This window comes from Sturnira hondurensis, unplaced genomic scaffold, assembly GCF_014824575.4.
Source record: "Sturnira hondurensis isolate 20B ecotype Veracruz unplaced genomic scaffold, ASM1482457v3 Scaffold0014384, whole genome shotgun sequence".
NCBI lineage: Eukaryota > Metazoa > Chordata > Mammalia > Chiroptera > Phyllostomidae > Sturnira > Sturnira hondurensis.
Window position 1 is genome coordinate 25,855,835 of NW_028087015.1, and position 22,299 is coordinate 25,878,133.

General features: G+C 39.5%; 1 protein-coding gene and 1 pseudogene across 1 annotated transcript in view; one reads left to right on the plus strand and one right to left on the minus strand.

Moving 5' to 3' along the window:
• TAFA2 (TAFA chemokine like family member 2) overlaps positions 1-22,299 on the minus strand; it is a 443,544-nt gene that overhangs the window by 155,490 nt on the left and 265,755 nt on the right. The window lies entirely within an intron of this gene.
• LOC118998853 (heterogeneous nuclear ribonucleoprotein A1-like) overlaps positions 1-22,299 on the plus strand; it is a 45,334-nt pseudogene that overhangs the window by 1,566 nt on the left and 21,469 nt on the right.

Genomic DNA, 22,299 nt, shown 5'->3' on the forward strand with positions numbered 1-22,299 from the left:
AGATTTGTAAGATCATGTAAATAAGAGAGCAATGCATGAGTATTAAAGGATTACGGTAGTACAGAAAGACAGACCAAACTTAAGGAGTCAGCTACCTTCATAAAACTTTGACAAATACGACAAAGCTGGACCAGTAGTCAAAATTCTGAGGTGGAATCTAATCATGCCTTTACCTAACTCTTGTTCTACAAATTGTTTCAACCCAGTTTTACTATCTACAAAATGAAAAAATAAAATAAAACATTACTGACCTCTGGCCCTTCTGGTCTTCTCAAATCCTTTTTGAAAAACTCAGGGTAGAATAAACAGATGTATCTAAATATCATTTACTGCACAGTCTCGGTCGTTGTATTTGGTAAAATATGTGAAGCAGCTCACTACTCCTGCCCCTTAAGAAAACACTCAATTAGTGTTAGACCTGAGTCTGAAGTAGGAAATAATTGAACTAAGCCTTGACGCATGGGTAAGATTTAATAAGCAGAGATGATTAAAAAGAAAGGTACACTATGTCAAAGGAACAGTCTGAAAAAGACACTGGGACACACAGGGAGTAGGGAAAGCAAGCAGACTCATTTGGCTTCATCCTAAACTCTGGAACAGAGTAATGACTTACATCTGGAACAGGCATTTCAAAAATAAGAAAACTGAAGCTCAGAGTGGTGAAGGGACTCGCCCACTGGAGACACATCCCTAAGCAATAGCTTTAGCACCCATAGTCAGGTCCTCTGATTACAAATTCCTTGTTCCTTCCATCACATCACCATCCTACAGCAACATTTGTGGATGTGTCATGCACGAGATGAACAATATAGAAAGAGGTCCCAGCTTTCACATCAGTTGCCATTTTGTCCAAGGGAAGGATGATGCAGAACCAGGGTGCGTACGAACACCAAATGTGTGGGATCGTAAAATGGTTTTAGTCTACTTGGGGCCATTAGCGCATTGTGAATTATCAGGGGAACATGTGTCCTCCACCTCAGTTCGCCTTTGTTGTTCACCTGACTTATTCATTCACTCTTTCTTTTGTAAGGGTTCAGGAATGTAAGGGTTAAGGGTATGCTGGAAAACCACATAATGGTCCCCGGTGGCAAAGAGCAATCATTGTGGACTCCCTGCTGTCTGGGCTCACACGCATCCCTCTTCTGCTCCGTTCATGCCTGCATCCGGATCACTGATGTTATGCCATGTCCAACCCGACTAAATGACAACCTCCGATAATGAATACTACTACTGATACAAATGACTTTTCTCTCCTTTCAGAATTTTTATTTCTGCGTAAGCAGACAGTATGTCCAGGAATACTGTCTTCACTCTGCCTCAAGAACCAATTTGGAACCTTGTAAACACAACCAAGGGAATGTACCTAAATCTAGAAATAATTGCCATAGTTATGAAAAATAATTGGTTAACGTTTGAAAGAGGATATCATAAGGCTTCCCCTTGATAGAGGAGAAATCACTTTTTTTCCAAAGCCTCCCCCTTCCTTAGGTGCAGACCTCCTCCCAGTAATTAGGCTAAGCCTTAGTAGTTGGAATATGAATTTTTAAAGAGATATGGCCCAATACCATGGGACTAAGATGACATTTGACAGTCTGGCTCTCTTGTGGTGCCCCAGTACTAGAACCTGAGCTTCTACCATTTTCCCAGGACTGCCTCCTTCCAGACCACTATAAAAGACTTCACTTGGTTCTTGCCTCCCACCCTCACCACACACACCCAGAGTGCCTGCCCTGAAATTCAGCCCTAGTCTTTACTACCTCCTAACAGTCTTCTCTCACCTTGACTGTTCACTTACATTTCTCCTGCCTCAACAAGACTGCTCTGGGCTCTATTGCTCTTGTCTTACTGCCTAAATACCATGCCTCACCTACCAGAATGGACCCTCCCTCAGGACCTAAACTGAGCCTAATTCTATTATCAGGTCCCCCTAGTGACAAGGTTGAGTTCTGGGTACCAAATGTCCCCATCTGTGTCAGTTTGCTGGTATTGATCACTTGAGGTTTATAGTCTAATTAAAAGAAATGTAGATTTTTAAAAAACTCCTGGGAAAAGACTAGTTCTTTCCTTATTTTATATGGTTAGCTCTTACAGACATCTAAAACATCAAAGAATAAAACAGTGTGGCCCATGAGCTGGTATACATTATCCAGCCATAATGCTGGCCACCTCATTTGACATTGACAGTAATTGCAGTCCTGAATAGCAGGTACATGACTCCGGAGCCAGATCTCCAGCATTCCAACCCAAGCTTTGACATTTACCAACGTTGGGTCATTGGACAAAATTAACAAATACCTCAATTTCTTCCACTATGCAATGTGGACACAACAATTCCTTTCTCAAGAGTTGTAAAGATTATTAAATGCATTGATAGATATGACATTCTTACAATAAGGCCTCACTCATACTAAATGCTGAACTATTAAATACTGGCTACCATATCTAACACATAATTACAAGAGTCATAGAGAAGATCAAATACAAAAATCATTGCTATACCAACATCGACTGTTAACTCTATCAACAAAGACTTCTACGGCCCTCCCCAGGTCCAGCTGGATTTGCCTTCAATATACCAGGAACTGTCTAGCAGGCAGGTCTGCAGCACTAGGTCAGCCTTGACAGCTTACTACCTGTGTGGAAGTTCTTTATCTGTTAAATGCAGAAAATAGTGTTTCCTATCCAATAGCATTGAACTTGTTACTAAGTTAGTTAAGACCTATAAAGCACCTACAAAAGGGTGCCTGACACATAGAAAACACTTAAGTGTTAGCTAATTTCTATTACTGTGTGACCCACACAACAGAGAGATGAAATGATGAAATCAGAATGTCCCTAAGGGATTAGAGCCCTGAGTTGTCCATGTTCCTGACGAATGGGCAGTTTGTCGTTAGTTACGGTCCGATCAGGTCTTTTCCCACCTCAAGTCAATTCAAATCTTAATTGCAGCCTGAAAAGCACACCCCATGGAAAGGCCACTCGGATCAGAAGGAAGCAATCAGAGCCACATCCTCCCTCACACGGCAACAAGTACATATAGCAACTCACACTTCACAAAGTTTTTAAGGGACACTATCTTCCTTAGAAATGCGGTGACAGCCTGCACCTTAAAGGATCAAATGGTTAAAAAGACTCTTGGAAGAAAAACTAGGGGCCCCAAGCACAAATGCAACAATCCGACATACACTGGCATGAGGCAAGAACAAAGCGGACCCAAAAGATCATCAAAAGAACCCAAAGCAAGAATTTCGGAGTGAACCGAGGTGCGGGTATTACCGGATCCTCAGTGCCTAGGTCCGAGATGAAACCCCAACTTCCACTCTGTATCACTTGTAATTGTACATAAAAATGTCTTAGTCAGCCACATACTAAAACCTAGAGTATATTTCTTTCCTTTTTGTAAAAGACACATTTATTCAGTGTCATGATCAGACTACTGCACTCACGAATTAACAACATGGGTGTAAAAAAAATTGTACATTAAAACCCTCTGTTGGAATGCTTTACACTTTCCGCAGAACAGAATCTAAGATAACCTGTAATACAAGTAGTCACAAATGCAGTCCTCGAGTGCATGGGTGTTCTTGCCCATGCACACAAGTATTGCCTACATCATGTCTTCTTTGTAGAAGCTAGGCCCTGCCACCACTGGGCTTGTCACAAATCTGTTGTAACCTGGAGCTTCCCTGTCACTTCTCCGGCTCCTCTCCTGCTAAGCTGTGTTTCCTGGCAGCAATTAAAACCTTCTGCCACCGCCACAGCCTTTCTGCCAGTGGCCGTGGACGAGTAAGCATCGCTGAAGTCTTCCCTCCTGCAGTCGTCCTGTCAAAGTCAGAGTCTCCCAAAGAGCCCAAATAGCTGCAAAATCTCTTTATCTGAGGTTTGAGTTTTGAAACAACCCACGAGAGTCTGAGGAGCAATGATGATCAATGAGGAACGCTCCCACACTGCGTGGGGATGAGAGAGCCAAACACCAAGCGCTCCGGAGGCTTTGGGTTTGTCATGTTCGCCACTGCGGAGGAGGTAGCTGCAGCCATAAAAGCAAGGCCACACGAGGTGGACATAAGACTTGTGGAACCAAAGAGGCCTGTCTCAAGAGAAGATTCTCAGAGACCTGGTGCCCACAACACTGTGAAAAAGATTGCTGTGGGTGGTATTAGAGAAGACACTGAAGAACATCACCTGCGAGGTTATTTTGAACAGTATGGGAACCCTGAGGTGATTGAAATCCTGACTGACCGAGACAGCGGCAAGAAGAGAGGCTTCCCTTTTATAACCTTGGATGAGCCTGACTCTGTAGACAAGATTGTCCTTCAGAAATATCACATTGTGAATGGTCACAACTGTGAAGTGAGGAAAGCCCTATCTAAGTAAGAAATGGCTAGGGCTTCACCCAGCCAAAGAGGTCGAAGTGGTTCTGGAAACTTGGGTTTTGGTTGTGGAGGTGGTGTTGGTGGGAAGGACAGCTTTGGTCATGGAGGAAACTTCAGTGGAGTTTGGTCATGGAGGAAACTTCAGTGGTTGAGGTAACTCTGGTGGCAGCCATGGTGGTGGTGGATACGGTGGCAGTGGGGATGGCTATAATGGATTTGGTAATGATGGAAGCAGTTTTGGAAGTAGCAGAAGCTATAATAACTTTGGCAATTACAACAATCAATCTTCAAATTTTGCGCCCAAGAAAGGAAGCTTTGAGGCCAGAGTTCTGGCCCCTATGGTAGAGTATATTTCTTACTTCAAATGTAGATTCAGTCACTTTCAACCAATGGTCCTCTGATCCCCCTCCTCCTCTGATGCAACTCCCTGTGGTTATTGGAGGCTGCCAGGTAGACCGGCCTTCTCTGCTAACTACCTGTGTGACCTTGCCGAAGGTCTCATCTCACTCTCTAATCATCTCCTTGCCTGCAAAGTGGACCTAATGCTGGAATGCTGGAATCTACCCAAGAGGAGTAGCATGATTATTAAATTCGCCACCACAAATGAAACACTGAGGACAGTGCACAACACATAGAAAATATACATTCCATTGTGCACATAAGGTATCAAGTTAAAGGACATAATCATTTGTTATTTATAATTATCTTGATGAACTAGACCCCACAGACTATTCTAATCCAGATTATAGGAATCAGTGGGGGCAAAAGAAGATAAAAACACATTAGAATGTTGTGTTTGCCAGTGCTCAGTCTCCACAACTAAGCTTAACAAGGTTCATTTTCTCTGAATTTATTTTGCATTACAATCCGGGTTACTAGGAATGAACTGCTTGAGAACCTGAATGGTTCCTTTGATCTCTGTTATACCTTACATGTAACTTACAGCCAGGCACAGACCTTCATCCCAAAAAATAAATGATGAAAGATTAACAAATTGAGTATCAAACAAGGAAAAAAACTATTCTAACTCCAGGACTACTTCTTAAAATCAGCAGACTTCTGAAATCATTGACAAAACAAAATTATCATTTTAACATTCTTTTTTAATAGCTTACAGCTAAAAGCATCAGCACTGCCTCTTAAATTGTGTAAGCCGTTAAGATGGAAATCTTAAAATGTTTCAACCGAATATTACCACCATTCCCTTCTGTCGCTTAAAGACTTTTCAAATTCTTTTGTCTGTTCCAAATGTTCTGAGATGCGTGTGTGCTCGCTGCGCATTGGACTGCCTAAAGATAGAAAAATTATCTGCTTCCCCACCAACCACTGATTTTTTCCCATTACCAAATGAGAGGTCTAAAGGCCTACCATGACTAGGATAAATCACTCCATTTCCTTTACTCTATTAAAGTAGATGCTTTATGTTCCACTGCCACAAAATCCAAGATGAACACCAGAAATAGCCTGTGCGCTGAAGACTCTCATTTTAAAATGGCATGGCAATTTATCCTATTTCTTACTGTACTGTGTGCATTCCATTATTCATTAGAAGTATTTGTTTCTTAAGCAGCTATTATGCAGCTTTTGCTAAGCATAGCCTTCCCAGGACGAGGTGGTGATTTTGAGGGCCATCTTCCAGAGGATAAGGTGACCTTGTGGAAGTTCCACCTCTGTGACCTCAGTGTGTTTGCATAAATATAAATTTGCTTTATGACATTCCTGTCATGTTTGCTCACTGAGCAAGTAATTTGCCACTCTCATTACTCCAGGTACAAGGTAGCTTGTGGAAAATCAATCTGCTTTCTGCGCCATACATCACAGCTTCCCCCCCACATCCAGTGCCTCTGGACTCTAAAACGCAGCTGTGAGATAAAGACACAGTCTGTTTCAGCAAGTGCATTGTCCAAAGGGGCTAATGAATGTTACACCTCACTGGGAAACCCCATCTTGGGGCAAAGGAAATGTCTATACACAAAGCAAAGACGCTGTTTCTGGCAAAGCATTTCCTGTACCAGAGGGAGGGAAGTCTTAATAGTGGAACAAACAAGTAGCTACAGGGGGTTTAGTGCACAGCATTTCAGAAATATTAATCTACCATCTTTCCAGGTCACAAATCATTTTCTCCACCTCTTGACAGGTTCAAATTTGACTTTGAAAGACAATCCATTGCAGGATCCTGACCAGCTGTAATATGTCAGCCTTCTCCTCAGGGGCAGAGCCAGCTCATACCAGCTGATGAAATCATTTCCGTGTTTGCATTGGAGGCGATTACTGTTTTCTCATCAACATTTCCAACTCAGCATCACAGCATACAGTGGGGAAAAAGCAGTAGAGATATTTTCATTCTACAGGTACCTTCAAAGCTGAGGAAGGGTAAGATGCAGGGGTTTTCATGACACGCTACAGCTCAAATCTATTTTAGAAAACCACTAATTCAATGTCACCAAATATTTATTGCGTATCTACTATTGGGCATCCATATGTCTAACAGAATATGTTCTATTCTTGGAGCTGTAGATATAAAATAACTAAAAAAAATAAACAAGGTGCCTCTCCTCCTGGAATTTATGATCCAGAAGAGAAAAAAATAAATGAATACTTAAAAACACCAATGTGACAATTTCAAGTATTGATTAGTACTGTGATAAATAAAAAAATGAGTAATATGAGAGACAGTGATGGGAGGAATAGAAGTTATAAATCAGCATCAGATAGAATGGTAAGAAGGGTATTATCCAAAGGATCAAACCAAGAGAAAAAGAGGGGAAAGCATGCTCTGGGAGAAAAAAGGGGGAATAAAAGTAGGGAAGTAGTGAAACACAGTAGTCAGTAGGGCTGGAACAGGTAAGCATGAGTCTGAAGACCGATACTAGCAAGAGTCAGATTACAGAGACCTTCTCGGCTGTAACCAGGAATTTGGGTTTCTTCAAAGGGCAGTGAGAAGCCACTGGAAATGGAAGGTAGAGGGAGCTTTGAAACAGCTAATGACACACTCAGACATTATTTAACAGTGACCAGAGGGGAGAGGGGAGGGAATTTCAGGGGAAATAAGGGAGGGATTTAGAGGAAACTATATAAAGGATACATGGACAACAACTGAGAAGGGTGGAAATGGGAGGGAGGGGGGAGGATGGGGGGTGGGATAGGATGGGAGTAATAGACAGAAAACTGTACTTGAAAAATAATTAAATAAAAAAATTGGAAAAAAAAGAGTTTCTTTAAGAGTGTCTTTGCACAGATAAATAGTTGTGGGGAGTAGATGTAGTAGAAGCAGGAGGAACAGTGAGGAAGCGGGAGTTAAAGTCCAGGCAAGTTATCATCATGACTTGACCTAGGAAGTATCAGTAGAAATGAACAAAAGTACTCATACTTCTGATACGTTTTGAACATATAAACCTTGGGACCTGCCCAAAGATGTAATGAAAGGCTGGCAAAAAGAACATTGGTGTCATTAGTAAGATGAAGAGGGGGTAAAAATAAGTAATTCTCATTTGGACATAATAAGTTTGAGAAGACATATATCCAAGATATTACTTTGGAAGCTGAGAGCACAAAGCTAGAACTTAATGAGAGATAAATTCTGGGCATAGAAGTAGCATTAAATTCTGAGCAACTAAATAAGCTTACCTTGTGTAAGGTTACAGTAGAAATACAGGAACTCTAGTTAAATTTGAATTTCAGATACAATGAATAATTTTTAGTATAAGTATGTCATGAATATGCACAGAACATAGTTGTACTAAAATATATCCCAATAGTTTATGAGACGAATAGATGATACACAGGTAAATATGTGTGTGTTATGTGAAACACACAACACACAAAAAAAGGTTATATGAAAGTCAAGTTGAACTGAGCATTGTATATTTTTATTTGCTAAATCTGGCAACCCTAAGTCAGAACGGTATTTTAAATAGGGAAGACCAAGACTGGGTGTACTCCAGACTGCTACAGCATAAGTACATCAGAGGAAGAAGGGTTTAGGAAGCATTTGTAAGGAGCCTTAGAAAAAAGCAGTAAGAAGAGTCTGGTGTCACAGGCACCAAAAGAAAAAGGTGCCCCAAGAAAAAAGAAGTGCTCAACTGAGTTCGAAATTTGTACCGTGCTTTAGGAGTTGGATAACATGAGCTCAACAAGTAACTGTGACATTCGGCATCAGAGAAGCAAGCCTTGCTGAGCTTGAAAGCAGCAGCTGCAGTGAAGTAAAGGAACAGAAGCCCCCCTGGACTGGAATAAAGAGATGAAGAACTGGAGACAGTGAATGTAGAAAATAGGGCGGTAGCTACAAGGACACAGAGTCAGGGAGAGATGCCGGAAGATGTGTGGATGCTGATGGGAATGATCTGGTGCAGCGGGAAAGCTTCGTGAGTCGAGAGTGAGAGGGGGAGATGGGGGCACCAACGCCCTTAGGAGGAAAGGAGACGCAAACCATGCTGAATGTGTTGACTTTTGACAGTGGCGAAAACAATTCTTCCATTTCAACAGGAAGAAGATAGTGAGTATGAGTGTGGTTTCTGTTGGTTTCAAGTTTTATCAATGACTATTCATAAACATTTACACAGAAACATTTCACTTGTAATAAAATCTTTTTCTTGTACTTTAGTTTGCTGAAAATGGCCCAGCCATTTTATACCCATATAAACATAATCAAAATTAGTGGTTTGGTTTAAGACTGTGATAGCTAAATCAGTTGTTAGATAGCTGTTTAGCAAAAAAGTGTTCACTTTTACTTTCCCATGGTTGCCTCATTTTTCAAGAATATGGGAAGTACAAAATAGCCTCTAGACTTTTATAACATCAAAAGTGAAGTTTTTCTGATGGAAATCAGACATCCCTAAATAACATGTCCCACAACTGCTCCACCCATACATCATTTAATAGAAAAGTTTATCCAAACCAGAGTGAAAGCAAATATGCCTAGCCCCAGAGAAACAAAAGTCAGTTGCTGTGGGAACCACATTTTGGACCTTCTGACCTTTGCATGTGTTGCATTAATGTGGACATTTGCATCAGATCTACTCCAAAATAAAAATTAGGTACTCAATGATACAGCTATAAGTGTAGCTCAGCAGCAAAGCGACAGTGTTGCATTTTGGGGAGCACAGAGGAAAACAGTAAAGACATTTTTTAAATAGATATAATACATTTAGAACATTTTTCTAAGTATCATGCAGTCATTTGTCAGTTACCTGAGGCCCTGATGATGTCTGTAAATGAACACAAATATTTGCCCACAACACTTCATGTTCTTATTAACAGAAGAGTGACAGTCTGGCAAGCAAAATTTCCTGGCTTATTCCAGGGCTGTCTGCATGGTTCCTGTTATTTTTAACACAAAGCTCACAGCAAATGCAACCCTTTTGAATATTTAAAGAAATATGTCTCCTATCCATATCCTGGATTTGAAAGCAAACTGATACTAGTATTGGAAATGGTAAAATATGGGTGCAGAAAAAAATCATAATTATTAAACCAACTAACATATAGTTATTTATTGCCAATACCTTCCACATTGAACATGCCTCTTTCTTGGCATGTTTACTACAATTTCAAATGGCAACTTTACTATTTTTGGAAAATATTTTTCTCAGTTTCCCTATATGAACATGAGAAGCAGAGACAGAGCAAAATCTAAACTCAATAAATAGAGAGGCCTTATGTACACTGCCCGGTGTCTGGTAACAAGAGGCACTCAGAAAATATGGATGGGTGGATGGGTGGATGGGTGGATGGGTGGATGGGTGGGTGTGTGGATGGGTGGCCAGAGAACTATGGGGGAGCAAAGCTATGAAATTTAGTCAGACAGTCAAGAGATCCCAAATATACAGTTTTTTAATCAAGTGAGAAAAATGAGATATATCAACTATTCTCAAAAACTAGCTGTCATCCCTAAAGCCACAAGTTAGTGACAAATATCTTAATTCCATTTAAAAACCCTAGTCCTTTTATATCCTTCCACCCTGTAAGGGATATACTCTCCGTCTCCAAATCTATCCACTCACACACTCAGAAAGTAAAACATCTCACCAAACCCCAATAATACACTAGTCTCTGGTGATAGATTTTCCCCCTGGGATTTGAGATACAATTGATATATAACATTGTGTAAGTTTATGGAGTGCAAGGGGGTGATTTGATATAAATATATATTAAAAAATGATTTCCACAATTAAACAAGTTAGCACACCCATCTCCTCATGTAATTACCTCTGTGTGTGTGCCCATGCACGTTACTATGTGTGTGATGAGAACGTTTAGGATTTACCCTCATAGTACCTTTCAAGTATATAATACAGTGTTGTTAACTATAGTCACCATGGTATATATTACACACCCAGAACTTACTCATCTTATAACTGGAAGTTTTTACACTTGACCAAAATCTTTTGACTTCCCCCATCCACCACCAGTCCCTGGCAACCACCAATCTCCTCTTTGTTTCTACAGGCAAATATCATACTTAGTGGTGAAAAGCTGAAATCTTTCCCTCTAAAACCAGGAACAAGACAAGGATGCCACTCTTGCCACTTTTATTCAACACAGTATTGAAGTCCTAGCCAGAGCAAGTAGGCAAGAAAAGAAATGAGACATCCAAGTCAGAAAGGAAGAAGTAAAACTATCTCTATTAGCAGAAGATGTGATAGTATATACAGAAAACTCTAAAAACTCCACCTAAAAAATGAGAATAAAAGAATTCAATAAACTTTCATTATACAAAAATCAGTTGGTTTTCAACAAACTAATAATGAACCACCAGAAATAAAAATTAAGAAAAATAGTTCCATTTTTAATTGCATCAGAAAGAATAAAATACCTAGGAATAAATCTAAACCAAGTAGGTGAAAGATCTGTACACTGAAGACTATGACACTGATGAAAGCAATTTGCAAATATATGGGGAAATATTCCATGCTCATAGATTGAAAAAATTAACATTGTCAAAATATCCATACTATGCAAAGTGATGTACAGATGTAACACAATCCTTATAAAAATCCCACTGGCATTTTTCCACAGAAATAGAAAAAATATCTTAAAATTTATATGGAACTACAAAAGAGCCTGAATAACCACACTATTGTAAGACAAACAAAGCTGGAGGTATCATGCTCCTTAATTTCCAACCATATTACAATGCTGTAGTAATTAAAACAGTATGGTGTTAGCAGAAAAAACAGATACATAGCTCAATGAACAGAAGAAATAAACCTGCACATATATAGGCAATTAATATATGAAAAAAGAGTCAAGAATATGCACTGGAGACAGAACAGTCTCTTCAATAAATGGGGTTGGAAAAACTGAACAGCCACAAATTAGATCACTACCCTAAATCATACACAAAAATTAACTGAAAAATGGGCTAAATACTTGAATGTGGTACCTGAAACCATACAGAAGAAGAAAATATAGGTGGTAAATTCCTTGACATTGGTGATGGCACTAAAGTTTTGGATATGACTCCAAAAGCAAAGGAAGCAAAAGCATAAATAAACAAGTGGGACTACATCAAACTAAAAAACTTCTGCACAGCAAAGGAAAACAGTAACAAAATAAAAAGGCAACTTACCAAATGGGTAAGTTGCAAACCATATATCTGATAAGGGGTTAATATCCAAAATATATTTTTAAATACTCAAGCAACTCAAGAGCAAAAAAAAAAAACAAATAAAAGTTGATTCAAAAATGGCAGAGGATCTAAATATCAATTTTTCAAAAGAAAACACTCAGATGGCCAACAGGCACATGCAAAGATTTACTAATCATCAGGAAAATACAAATCAAAATGGCTATTATCAAGTGAACAAGAAACAACTGCTGGAAAGAATGTGGGGAAAGGTGAACCCACCTACACTGTTGGTGGGATGTAAATTCATACAACCACTATCAAAAACAATATTGAGTTTCCTCAAAAAAACATTAAAAATTAAATTACCACATTCTGCAGCTATTCTACTTCTGAGCATTTATGAAGAAAACAAAAGTACAAAATATATGTACCCTATGTTCATTGCAGCATTATTTACAATAGCCAAAATATGGAAATGGCTTAAAATGTCTATAGATAGGTGAAAGAATAAAGAAGATATGGTATATGTACAGTGAAATACCACTCAGCCATGAAAAAGGAAATCTTACCACCTGTGACAACATGGCTGGACCTTGAGGGTAGTATTCTAAGTAAAATAGGTCAGATAGAGAAAGACAAATACTATATAAATTCACTCACATGTGGAATCTAAATAAACAAAACCCAGCTATAGAGAATAGATTGGTAGTTATCAGAGGGGAAGGGAGTTGAGCCAAATAGGTAAGGAGGGTTAATAGGATGGTGATGGACAGTGACTCACTGTGGTGGTCACTTTGTGCTGTATGCAAACGTCTATGATGTTGTAACACCTGAAACTAATATAATATTATATAACAATTTTACCTCAATAAAAAATAATTTAAGAAGGATGGTACCGAGAGTCTATGCTCATAGATGAGGCAAAAGGAGCCAGTTCTTTATTTTACTTTTTGCATCTTTCTTTTTACAGAAATTGGAGCCTTAAACTTTGCCAAAGCTAAATATAAAGTGCACAGGAAAGTAATGACTCTGGGGCGGGGAGTTAATAAAATTCTGGAATGAAAAAAAAGAAAACAATGGCAGTCGAAAGCAAAAACTAAGCCAAGACCTAATTATACTATACTTTCATGAAAGTAAAAAAACATTATGAAATATTTATTCATCTACTAAACTCTATGTTTTTCATCTTCCCAGGGATTCCATAGACTTGCATACAATTATCTCTTCAGTTAAGCACACAGCACTCAGCAGGGCTTGGACTCACATTCACACCATTGTTCCTGGTAGTTGGGGGCCACTTCAACTGCTGGACGCTCCTCCTTTGCCAATCTTCCTGCTTCGGAGAGAGTTAGGTTATCGGGGCTTTGATCTGCTTATTTTAATCAGTACTCCCACACTGTCCGCCTACACTTTACAGGTGAGCCTTTTACCAGATGATTCATTGGATTTTGTTATCTCGCCAGCACTTCTAAAATTTAATAAAAGAATAAAGAAAGAGGGCTCAGCAGGCATTGAACAACATGTCTCGTTTTCCACAAAAATGGTAAATATACGTTCTGATTTCTGTGAGACCTCCGAACCTGAGCTAAGCTTTCACAGTGAGATGAAACTGTGGATTATCTGGGTTCTTCCCTTTTGCTTGCCATCAGGCTATTGCGATATATATAGCAAAGGAAGGGCAGAGGTACCTGTGAACACCTTAGATCAGTAAAGATGATCCCAACAGTAATCGATTTAATGAAATATTACTTTTCCATACTACTTCATACATGTAAAAACAAGTCATGTATACACAGTCAGGAAGCACAATAATAAAATAATTGTGAACCATCACCACCTCAAGAACAAAACATTGTCCCTGCTCTTAAAGCTATCTACTTTGTGCTCCTTCCGAGCTATCTACCTGCTTCTCTTCATCTGAAAGTACTTACTAACTTTCCTTTTTGAAAAATAATTTACAACACATGTAGGCATCCTTAATCAATGTATCATTTCAATTTGCTTGGTTGAGCTTTATAAATGTATTATTATATTATGTGTAATCCCATAAAACATTTTTTTTCACTCAACATTACATTTCTAAGATGTGTTTGCATCCAGTTGTAGTTCATTCATTTTCACACTTGTTTAATCTCTTCTGTGATTTTAGTAAAATACACTCATCCATTTCTTGTCAATGATCCTGTGAGTTATTTCTAGGTATTGTACCACTGCAAATAATACAGCTACAAATATTCTTATATGTGTCTCCTGATTCATATGTGTTAAGGATTTCTCCAGTACTTATATAATACATCAGAAAGAAATTGTTGGTCATAGGGCATGCATGTGTTTAACTTTACAAGGTAATATGGGACTGCTTCTACAAAGCAGCTGTCCTAGTTTACGTTCCCATTAGCAGCAGTGTAGGGGTTTCCATTACCCCATATACTTGCCAACATTTAATATAGAAAGGCTTCTACATTTTGGCATTCTAGTGAGTATCCATTCTTGGTGCTAATTTGCATTCCCCTGCTTGCAACTGAAGATGGATATCTTTGCTTTTTTAAAGACTGAGATATGATTGACATATAACATTATATGAGCCAATGTCTTTAATGTCATGACTTTCATTGGTATCCATTAATTTCTGAACAATTACCAGATTTTCAAGTAAACCACCACTATCATTCCTTTGTTTTCACCACTGAAGAACCAAGATTTAATCCAGTTTTTCATTAAATTAGCCAGCCAGTTTGGGGTTTTGAGTTGTGAATGTGATTACCAGTTTCTAGTTGACGTATATGCTAGGTTTCCTCTTAAGGAACTGCTGCCACTTTCCCGTGGTCTCTAAAACAAACTATAGAAACGAGCCCTGCAAGTGTGGTCTCCCACGACCTTTGTAACGCCTATGCCTACCTATGTGTCTGTTGGACTAAGAGTTTTACCGAGAATTTAGCCAATTTCCTAAGTAGAGTTTTTTGAGTGCTGCCAAACTTGTTTTCCAAGTTTTAGCTCTTCAATTTCACCTTTTAAAATAATTTTCAATTCTATTTTCCCCCATTTGAAATGTAAAAACTTCTCAAATTTTTATTATCACTTGCTAAATGTGGCAAAACAAATACATGGCCCTCCCGTAGTAGACACAGACATAAACAATGTGATTACAGTGCAAACACCTTGCTTTTTCTCAGAAAGCCATATGAAGAAAGTGTATGTACTTGGCCTGGGAAAATCACTTTTCTCAGATAAGATCAGAATAAACAGAATGAGACTAAACGTTGAGTAGAAGGCATGTGATTAGAGTACAAAAACCTTGATTTTTTCAAAAGGCCATTAGAGAAAGCACGTGCAATGGCCTATAAAAATTGATTATTTTCTCACGTAAGAGCAGAATAAACAGAATGAGATTTAAGGTTGAAGGTGCCACACTGATGAAATGTTCAACATTTTGGGTCTGCACAGTCTTGTTGTTTTGTGTCTCCCACAGCATGGAGGGAGCATTCGAAATGCTTAAACCACGTCCATTAATGAGGATGATTTCATTGTCACACCTCCTGCCAGGGATCTGCTCTGTCACCATTTCTGAGAATGGGTCTGCTTTTTTAATATTTTCATCAATAGGCACCTTTTTCTTATTTCTTGACATGACAAGGATAACAGTACACCTTCTATGAAATACAATGCAACTATGACTTTACCTTTTTAGGGCTGTGGATAGGGCTGCCAGCTCTGCAGCCCTGCAATTAAATAGACTCTTTCATTACAACATACTGAGTGAGCCATGGGGCACTAACATTCAAGAACCTGTGTTTTTCTGGTATGGTACTATAGGAACCCAGCCTCTTGAAAACCTATTAAATCTACAAAATAAAGCAATTGAAAAATTCTAGCTCAACTGTGAGAGTTGGGACATATACAGGGGTAGCCAAACTAGGTTTCAATTCAGCCACCTCATGGTCAGTGGGGCTAACCCAACCAGGTCACTGAAATTCAGGTGTGTTGGCTGATTTCCAAAGACTACATGAATACGTAAGTAATGAAGCTTGGCAATTTGAGCACTTACAAGACTGTACCAAAGTGCGCTGTGCCCCTGTGACATTCTTTTCAGTTAATAAAGCTAACGTAATAATCACAACTTGCATTTCTTCTTCCATACGAACAACTGTAAACTTACTTTTGCTCATCCCTTTATATTACTTCAGTAACACCTGTACTTATAAAACACTGACCAGTTGTTACCCTCTTTAAAATACTGTATCAATACCATGAGTACGTTCTATATACTCATCCAATGCAAAGCTAGAAATGGCATCCATCAACACACAGTTCAAACAATAGCACAGAAGCTACCTCCTGTGCTACAGGTAACTTCACTGTCCTCCTCCTTCTCAGCCTCTAACATGAACACAGCTGAGCACACCCTTCTTTTTGAAGCACCATTCTCTCTTCTGGGACTGAGGAACTGAACACTCTGCTCGCCTTGTTCTCCTTACTGGCCTCTCAGCCTCAGGGTGCCCTGCTGAGGCTTGCTCTCCCCACTCACCTCTGAATGGCCATCGCAGCATCTCAGAGCTCTGCTGAAGCCTCCGTTCACCCTTGCTCCCCAGATGGTCTCATCCAGACTCTTGGCATTAATATGATCTCCTCACTGTTAATTCACAACATTTTCCTCCAACCCTGACATCTTACCTGAGCCAGACTTTCCTATGCAACTGAGAATTTGGCATCTTTAATTAGATGGCTAATCGATATCTCAAGTTTAAAAGCTAGGTCGATGTATTTCCTTCCTTCTCTCCAGCTGACTATTCCCGGCCCATTCTTTATTGTGCCACTACCCAATGAAGCAAAAAATTTAGAAGTCAGGGGAGAGGGGAGAGAATTTCAGGGGAAAAGGGGAAGGGTTTGCAGGAACAGGTATAAAGGACACATGGACAAAAACTAGGGGAGACGGAAACAAGAGGGATGTCTAGGGGTGGGCTAGGATGGGGGTAAAAGGCAGAAAACTGTACTTGAACAACAATTAAAATCAAAAAATAAAAATTCAGAAGTCACTTTTGATTCCTCCCTTCCACTGACCCCCTCTTCTAAGCTTTCAGCACATCCTATGCTCGACACCTTAAATGCACATTAAATCCACCCATTTTTTCTGCCTCCATTCTTGTCCACACCTGGCCTTCGCTACACAATGACCTCCTATTGGATCTCCCTGCTTCCACCATAGCATTTTTCTCCCAAAACCACAGACAGCCACAATTTCCTTCTGACATGCCAATCTTACCACTGCACCACTTAAAAGTTTCCAATGCGCGACCGATATACTGTTATCAGAACAAAAGCCCATCTCCTGACCCTGACCTAGTAGGCCATTAGTGGTCTGACTCATCCCACCTCTGCATTACATTGCTTATCCTTCTCCCTTCCACTCGTACCTTGTTTCTAAAAATGCCACACTTAAGTCCTCAGGTCCTTTAGAGTATTTAGTTCCTCTGCCCGAAAGTTTCCCTTCATTCTTTAGATTTCTGTTCAAATTAAATATTTTCAGAGAGGATTTTCTGACTATAACACACAGCTTAACATCTGGTTTATTTCCATCCAAAGAACATCAATATCAGTAACAACATACTTGTCTGTCTATTTCCCGGCTGCTACTACTAGCATCTAAGCTCCACGGGGGGGCCTTTCCTGTCTCGTTCATCACTGTGTTCCAAGCACCTGGGTCCGGAACAGTGGCTGGCTCACAGTGGGCACTCAATAAATGTTTATTAAAGAAATGCATTTTATAAAGTCTCCTCCTCCTGGTACCCAATAACCACCACCTGTCATAAGGCCCTGAATTCTTTTTATTGTCATGTTAAATTTAATAGTCTTGGAGAAATTGCTTGATTTGTGTGTTACTTTCTAGTCTTAAGAAACATTTAAAATCTCTTGTTTCTCTGTATGTCAACTATGACAAGAGTCAAAAATACAATTGCACTCCCAAAGTCAAAATTTTTACTTTCTTTTTACTTCTAAAGAAATTCAAAAGCAAAAGCTCTTCTCCATGAAGTCTATTGTAATTTGCTCTCAATAAAATTATCTGTCTCTCAGACAATGGCATAATAATAGTTTAAGTGATTTTAAAAAATGTCTTACTTTTGCCAAGTCCTGCTATTCTTTTAAGACCCATCATCAGAAATTACTAAAGACTTCTTCTGTGTCCTCAAAGCCATGCTTCGGGGATCCAAAAATTCTGACACAATGTTATAGAAGTTATAAGTGGGAACTTCAAAGCGCCTTTCTATATCAACTCTATTTCTAATAAGAGAAAGAAAAATAAACTTGATGAGTATGAATGCACTCTGGCAATTTAATGGTGATGAACTAAAGACACAGCACACACAAAGAGCCCCTTGGCTTTCCAGCCACCATATCCACTGAAAGGTAAACAATCTCCAAATAGAAGTATGGACATTTGAATAAAAAAATCCTACTGGTTTTTTTCTCCTAAAGGGAAACATTCTCCCCAAAATCCAGGTATGTAAGAGACAGAGTAGAAGGGTAAGAGTGTAGAGAAGTTCAAGATGTAAGGTTAAAATCTGCCTGTGCCTCTTACCGGTTTGCACGTGAGCACATTCCATATCCTTCCTTCATCAAATAGTCACTGAGCACTCGTTCTGCCAGAGGCTGAACTAGGTGCCAGGCCTACATGTGAGCACGTGCAGTAGTTTATAGACCTAGTTCAGAGCCTGCACGTTCTCCTAGATAAAGCAAGAATGACAATAAACCACCTAGTCATCAACCAAGATAAAGCAGGCAACATCCTCCGCACAAAACACTTCAATAAATAACTTCTAATGTGTGTCGTTTTCAACCAGGTTACACCAATCCATGGCCTACATGATTTCTCCTAGTGAGTAATGGTACACATCTGGAATAAAAATTTAGACTCATTCAATCCCATTGGCAAGGACACATACATATAACTATTGGCCTGAGCCTAATAAATACTACTAAAAAAGCTGTACTTACAAATTCTTAGTGTGCCTAAAGGTTTATGGAATAAATGTTTCTTTTGGCCTCGATTCTTGGATTCAATGAAAAGTACAAAAATCTACCATGTTTATTTTATTTACCAAGTTTTTTTTTCATGTAATATCTTCAGTAGGTTGCCATCAAAAATTAGACACTAAAAAGAAGTCTGATAAAAGTATGAACTCAGGACCTATGAAAGATTCAAGAGGTTTTTTTTTCACTTTACAGTTCTCCATTTCATGACAATTAATTGGTTGCATCTAGGAAACAGCCAAGAGGTGTTACTCTGCTTCGCAGAGAATTAATGCATCTAATTCAGCAGTAGAGGGGACTCTCACAGGGCAATAGAACTATTTTATGAGTATCTTTAAAAGGCAGTCTCTTGTCTTCCCATGGAGTAAGAGACTATTGTTCAAAAGCCTGTCAGTACCAGGTCTTCTGATAAGTTTGCTAATTACTTGAAATCGCATGAGACATACCACAAATGAAAGAGCAATACATTGTCAGTTCTTTTAACACTATAGTTCAGTAATCCAGCATTACTATTACCTTAACACTAAGATACTAATTTAGAGTTATAAATTGCTATGATAATAATAATGATCCAAATGAAAGAAAATAAACTTATTGCTAACCTCTCAAAAAGTAAAGTGGTCTTGATATCATTTCATTAACATTGAGGGTAGAGTTTGATACTGTGCCTTCAGTGGAAATGCAAACCGCAGTGCAGGAAGTAAATGTGTAGAATCAGTACGACCAGTCAGTCTCAGTATTGCCAGAGAGGTCATTGTCACATATACTAAAGATCACTGAGGTCTCCAGAAAAATAATTTCCTCATATCAAATTAGTATGAAATGAGATTTTTAACTAGATAAATAAGGCTTCTTTGTCCTCCTCAGTTAAGAAAGCAAATCATAATGCAAAATTCCTTTCTCTTACACAGGGGTAATAGCATTTTGAAAATTACTGAAAGGCAGGTACTCATTTTACTAAGTCTCTGAACAAAATGCCTCTGACGTCTGTGTACTGCTACCAGGCACTCAGATCTCGCACACACAGGCCCCAAAGCTCCTCCTTTCTCCATGCTGTAGCAGTCTGCCTAAGAATGCATGCAGGAAGCCGAAACGCAGTAATCGTGTTGTTAACATACATCCTGACCACCTTGGATATCCCTCTTTTAAATTTAATTTATTTATCTTTAGAGGGGAAGGGAAGGAGAGAAGAAAAGAAATATCAATGTATGGTTGCCTCTCATGAGTCCCCTGCTGGGAACTGGCCTGCAACCCAGGCATGTGCCCTGACTGGGAATCGAACCTCGATCGTGTGGTTCACAGGCCCGCGCTCAATCCACTGAGCTACAGCAGCCAGGGCTGGATCTCCCTTTTAACAAAGAAAGTATCCTCCCTGCTTCAGAGTAACAGCAGAGACATGAAGTCGGTCCCTGAAGAGCTGTCAGAAACAAGTGTAACTATTCTGAACACTGGACGTTAACTTCGAAATACAGAAGAGTCATCTATATTCTACCACATTACAGAATATCACTGTCCGCAGGTTATGGGGATGTCATAAACCCTACTATATGGATATTTATTCTGGGGAGGCTCTGGAAAATACAACGAATATGGATTTTGAAAGTGTTAAGCCAGTGATATCTGGTGCTAGAAAGTCCTGGAACTTCAAGTCTTCCAGGAAGCATAGGCCCAGCTACCCAAAATAGCACACCAAAGGATAATCCACTGAACACAGTATTACTAAAGAACATGAACCTATTCCATGAAAATGTAAGGAAATCTCTATACAGAGCAACGTAACCCTAGTTTTGCCAATATCTGAGAATAAGGACATAAACTAGATAATATACACGGTCTTTCCAAGCCCCTATGTTCACTGTATGATCAGAATGTTGTATTCTTTGCAAACCTAAGCCAAACGGACACTACCTTTCCCCAAAGTCAGTTTCTTCCCTGGCCTAAGGTGTTATGGTACGATTTCAGAAGGCAAGCTCTGCATGAGGGTGCCTGCTTTCCACGGTCAGTGCATCAGCAGAGAGGACGATTTCTTGTATTCCCATACATGCAGGGAAGGATGGTCACAGATCAGGAAATCTGGAGAGGAAGGCATTCACGGCTCTGCACAGGGTAAGTCATCAGTCACAAATTCGAAAACTATCACAAGCATCTTGACCTTGAAGTTACAACATTCTCAAAGTTTTATTTTCTTGTTTGTAAAAATGAAGGTGAGTTACCAAAGTGTGAGAAAAATCACGCAATTTCAGAGCATCCTACAAGTGCCTCGGGTGCATGGAAAAGTAAAACACAGGCCCTCCTCATGGGAATGGCGGACTGGCAGGATGTTTTTATGTGAGGTTCTGAGTCTCAGGGAGAGGCATCTACCTTAGAAATACACATTTGAGGGTCACAGCATGGGTTTGAGGATAGTTAGGACTAAGAGTATGAAGGGATCAACCAGGGAAGAGTTCATTGTTAGCAGAGGTGTACAAGACAAATCTCCAGAAAACTGCCAGTATTTAGAAGAAGCAAAGGAAAAATATGCCCACCAATGACACGGGGGCATGAGAAGTGCCAGGAAGGCACAAGGTTTAAGCCACCTATGGAGTCAAGGGGACAGAGAGTCACATGGGAAGGAATTAAATAGCAGTGGCAAATGCAGCCAAGAGACTGAAAACCACTCACTAAATATCGATAGAACAAGGAAGAAAGGGGACTTGGGAGGGGTCACACCTAATGGCTTCTAGTTTCCCATAACTTAAAAGGCACAGTAAACTGTGAAAAATCTAAGTGGAAATTTTGAGTATGGTCTTGAAGAGAGTGGTGAAATTCTAGCATATTCACTGAGTGCATAGTACTTAAGGAAAAATTTCCTAGGCTACTGAAAAGAAAAAATGATATACTTACTGCCATTTAAATATGTAAAGATGCCACACTTATCCAACAAATACTTTTTAAGGGTATTATGGGAAAGCACAAGAAACATAAGACAAATCTCTGATCTGACAACAAAAATTCAGTTGTGTAGCCCTGGCTGGCGTAGCTCAGTGGATTGAGCACAGGCCTGCGAACCAGAGGATTGCGGTTCGATTTCCAGTAGGGCACATGCCTGGGTTGCAGGCCAGTTCCCTGCAGGCCAACTCCCAGCAGGGGACGCACAAAAGGCAACCATACATTGATGTCTCTCCCCCTCTCTCCTTCCCCTCTAAAGATAAATAAATAAATAAAATTTTTTAAAAAAATTTTTTTAATTCAATTGTGTAAATATTTTTCCAATATAATGCAAAACAGGGCCCCAAAAAGTGTCACAAGAATTTTGAATTTTGTATGTGTGTACACCTATGTGGTGTGTGT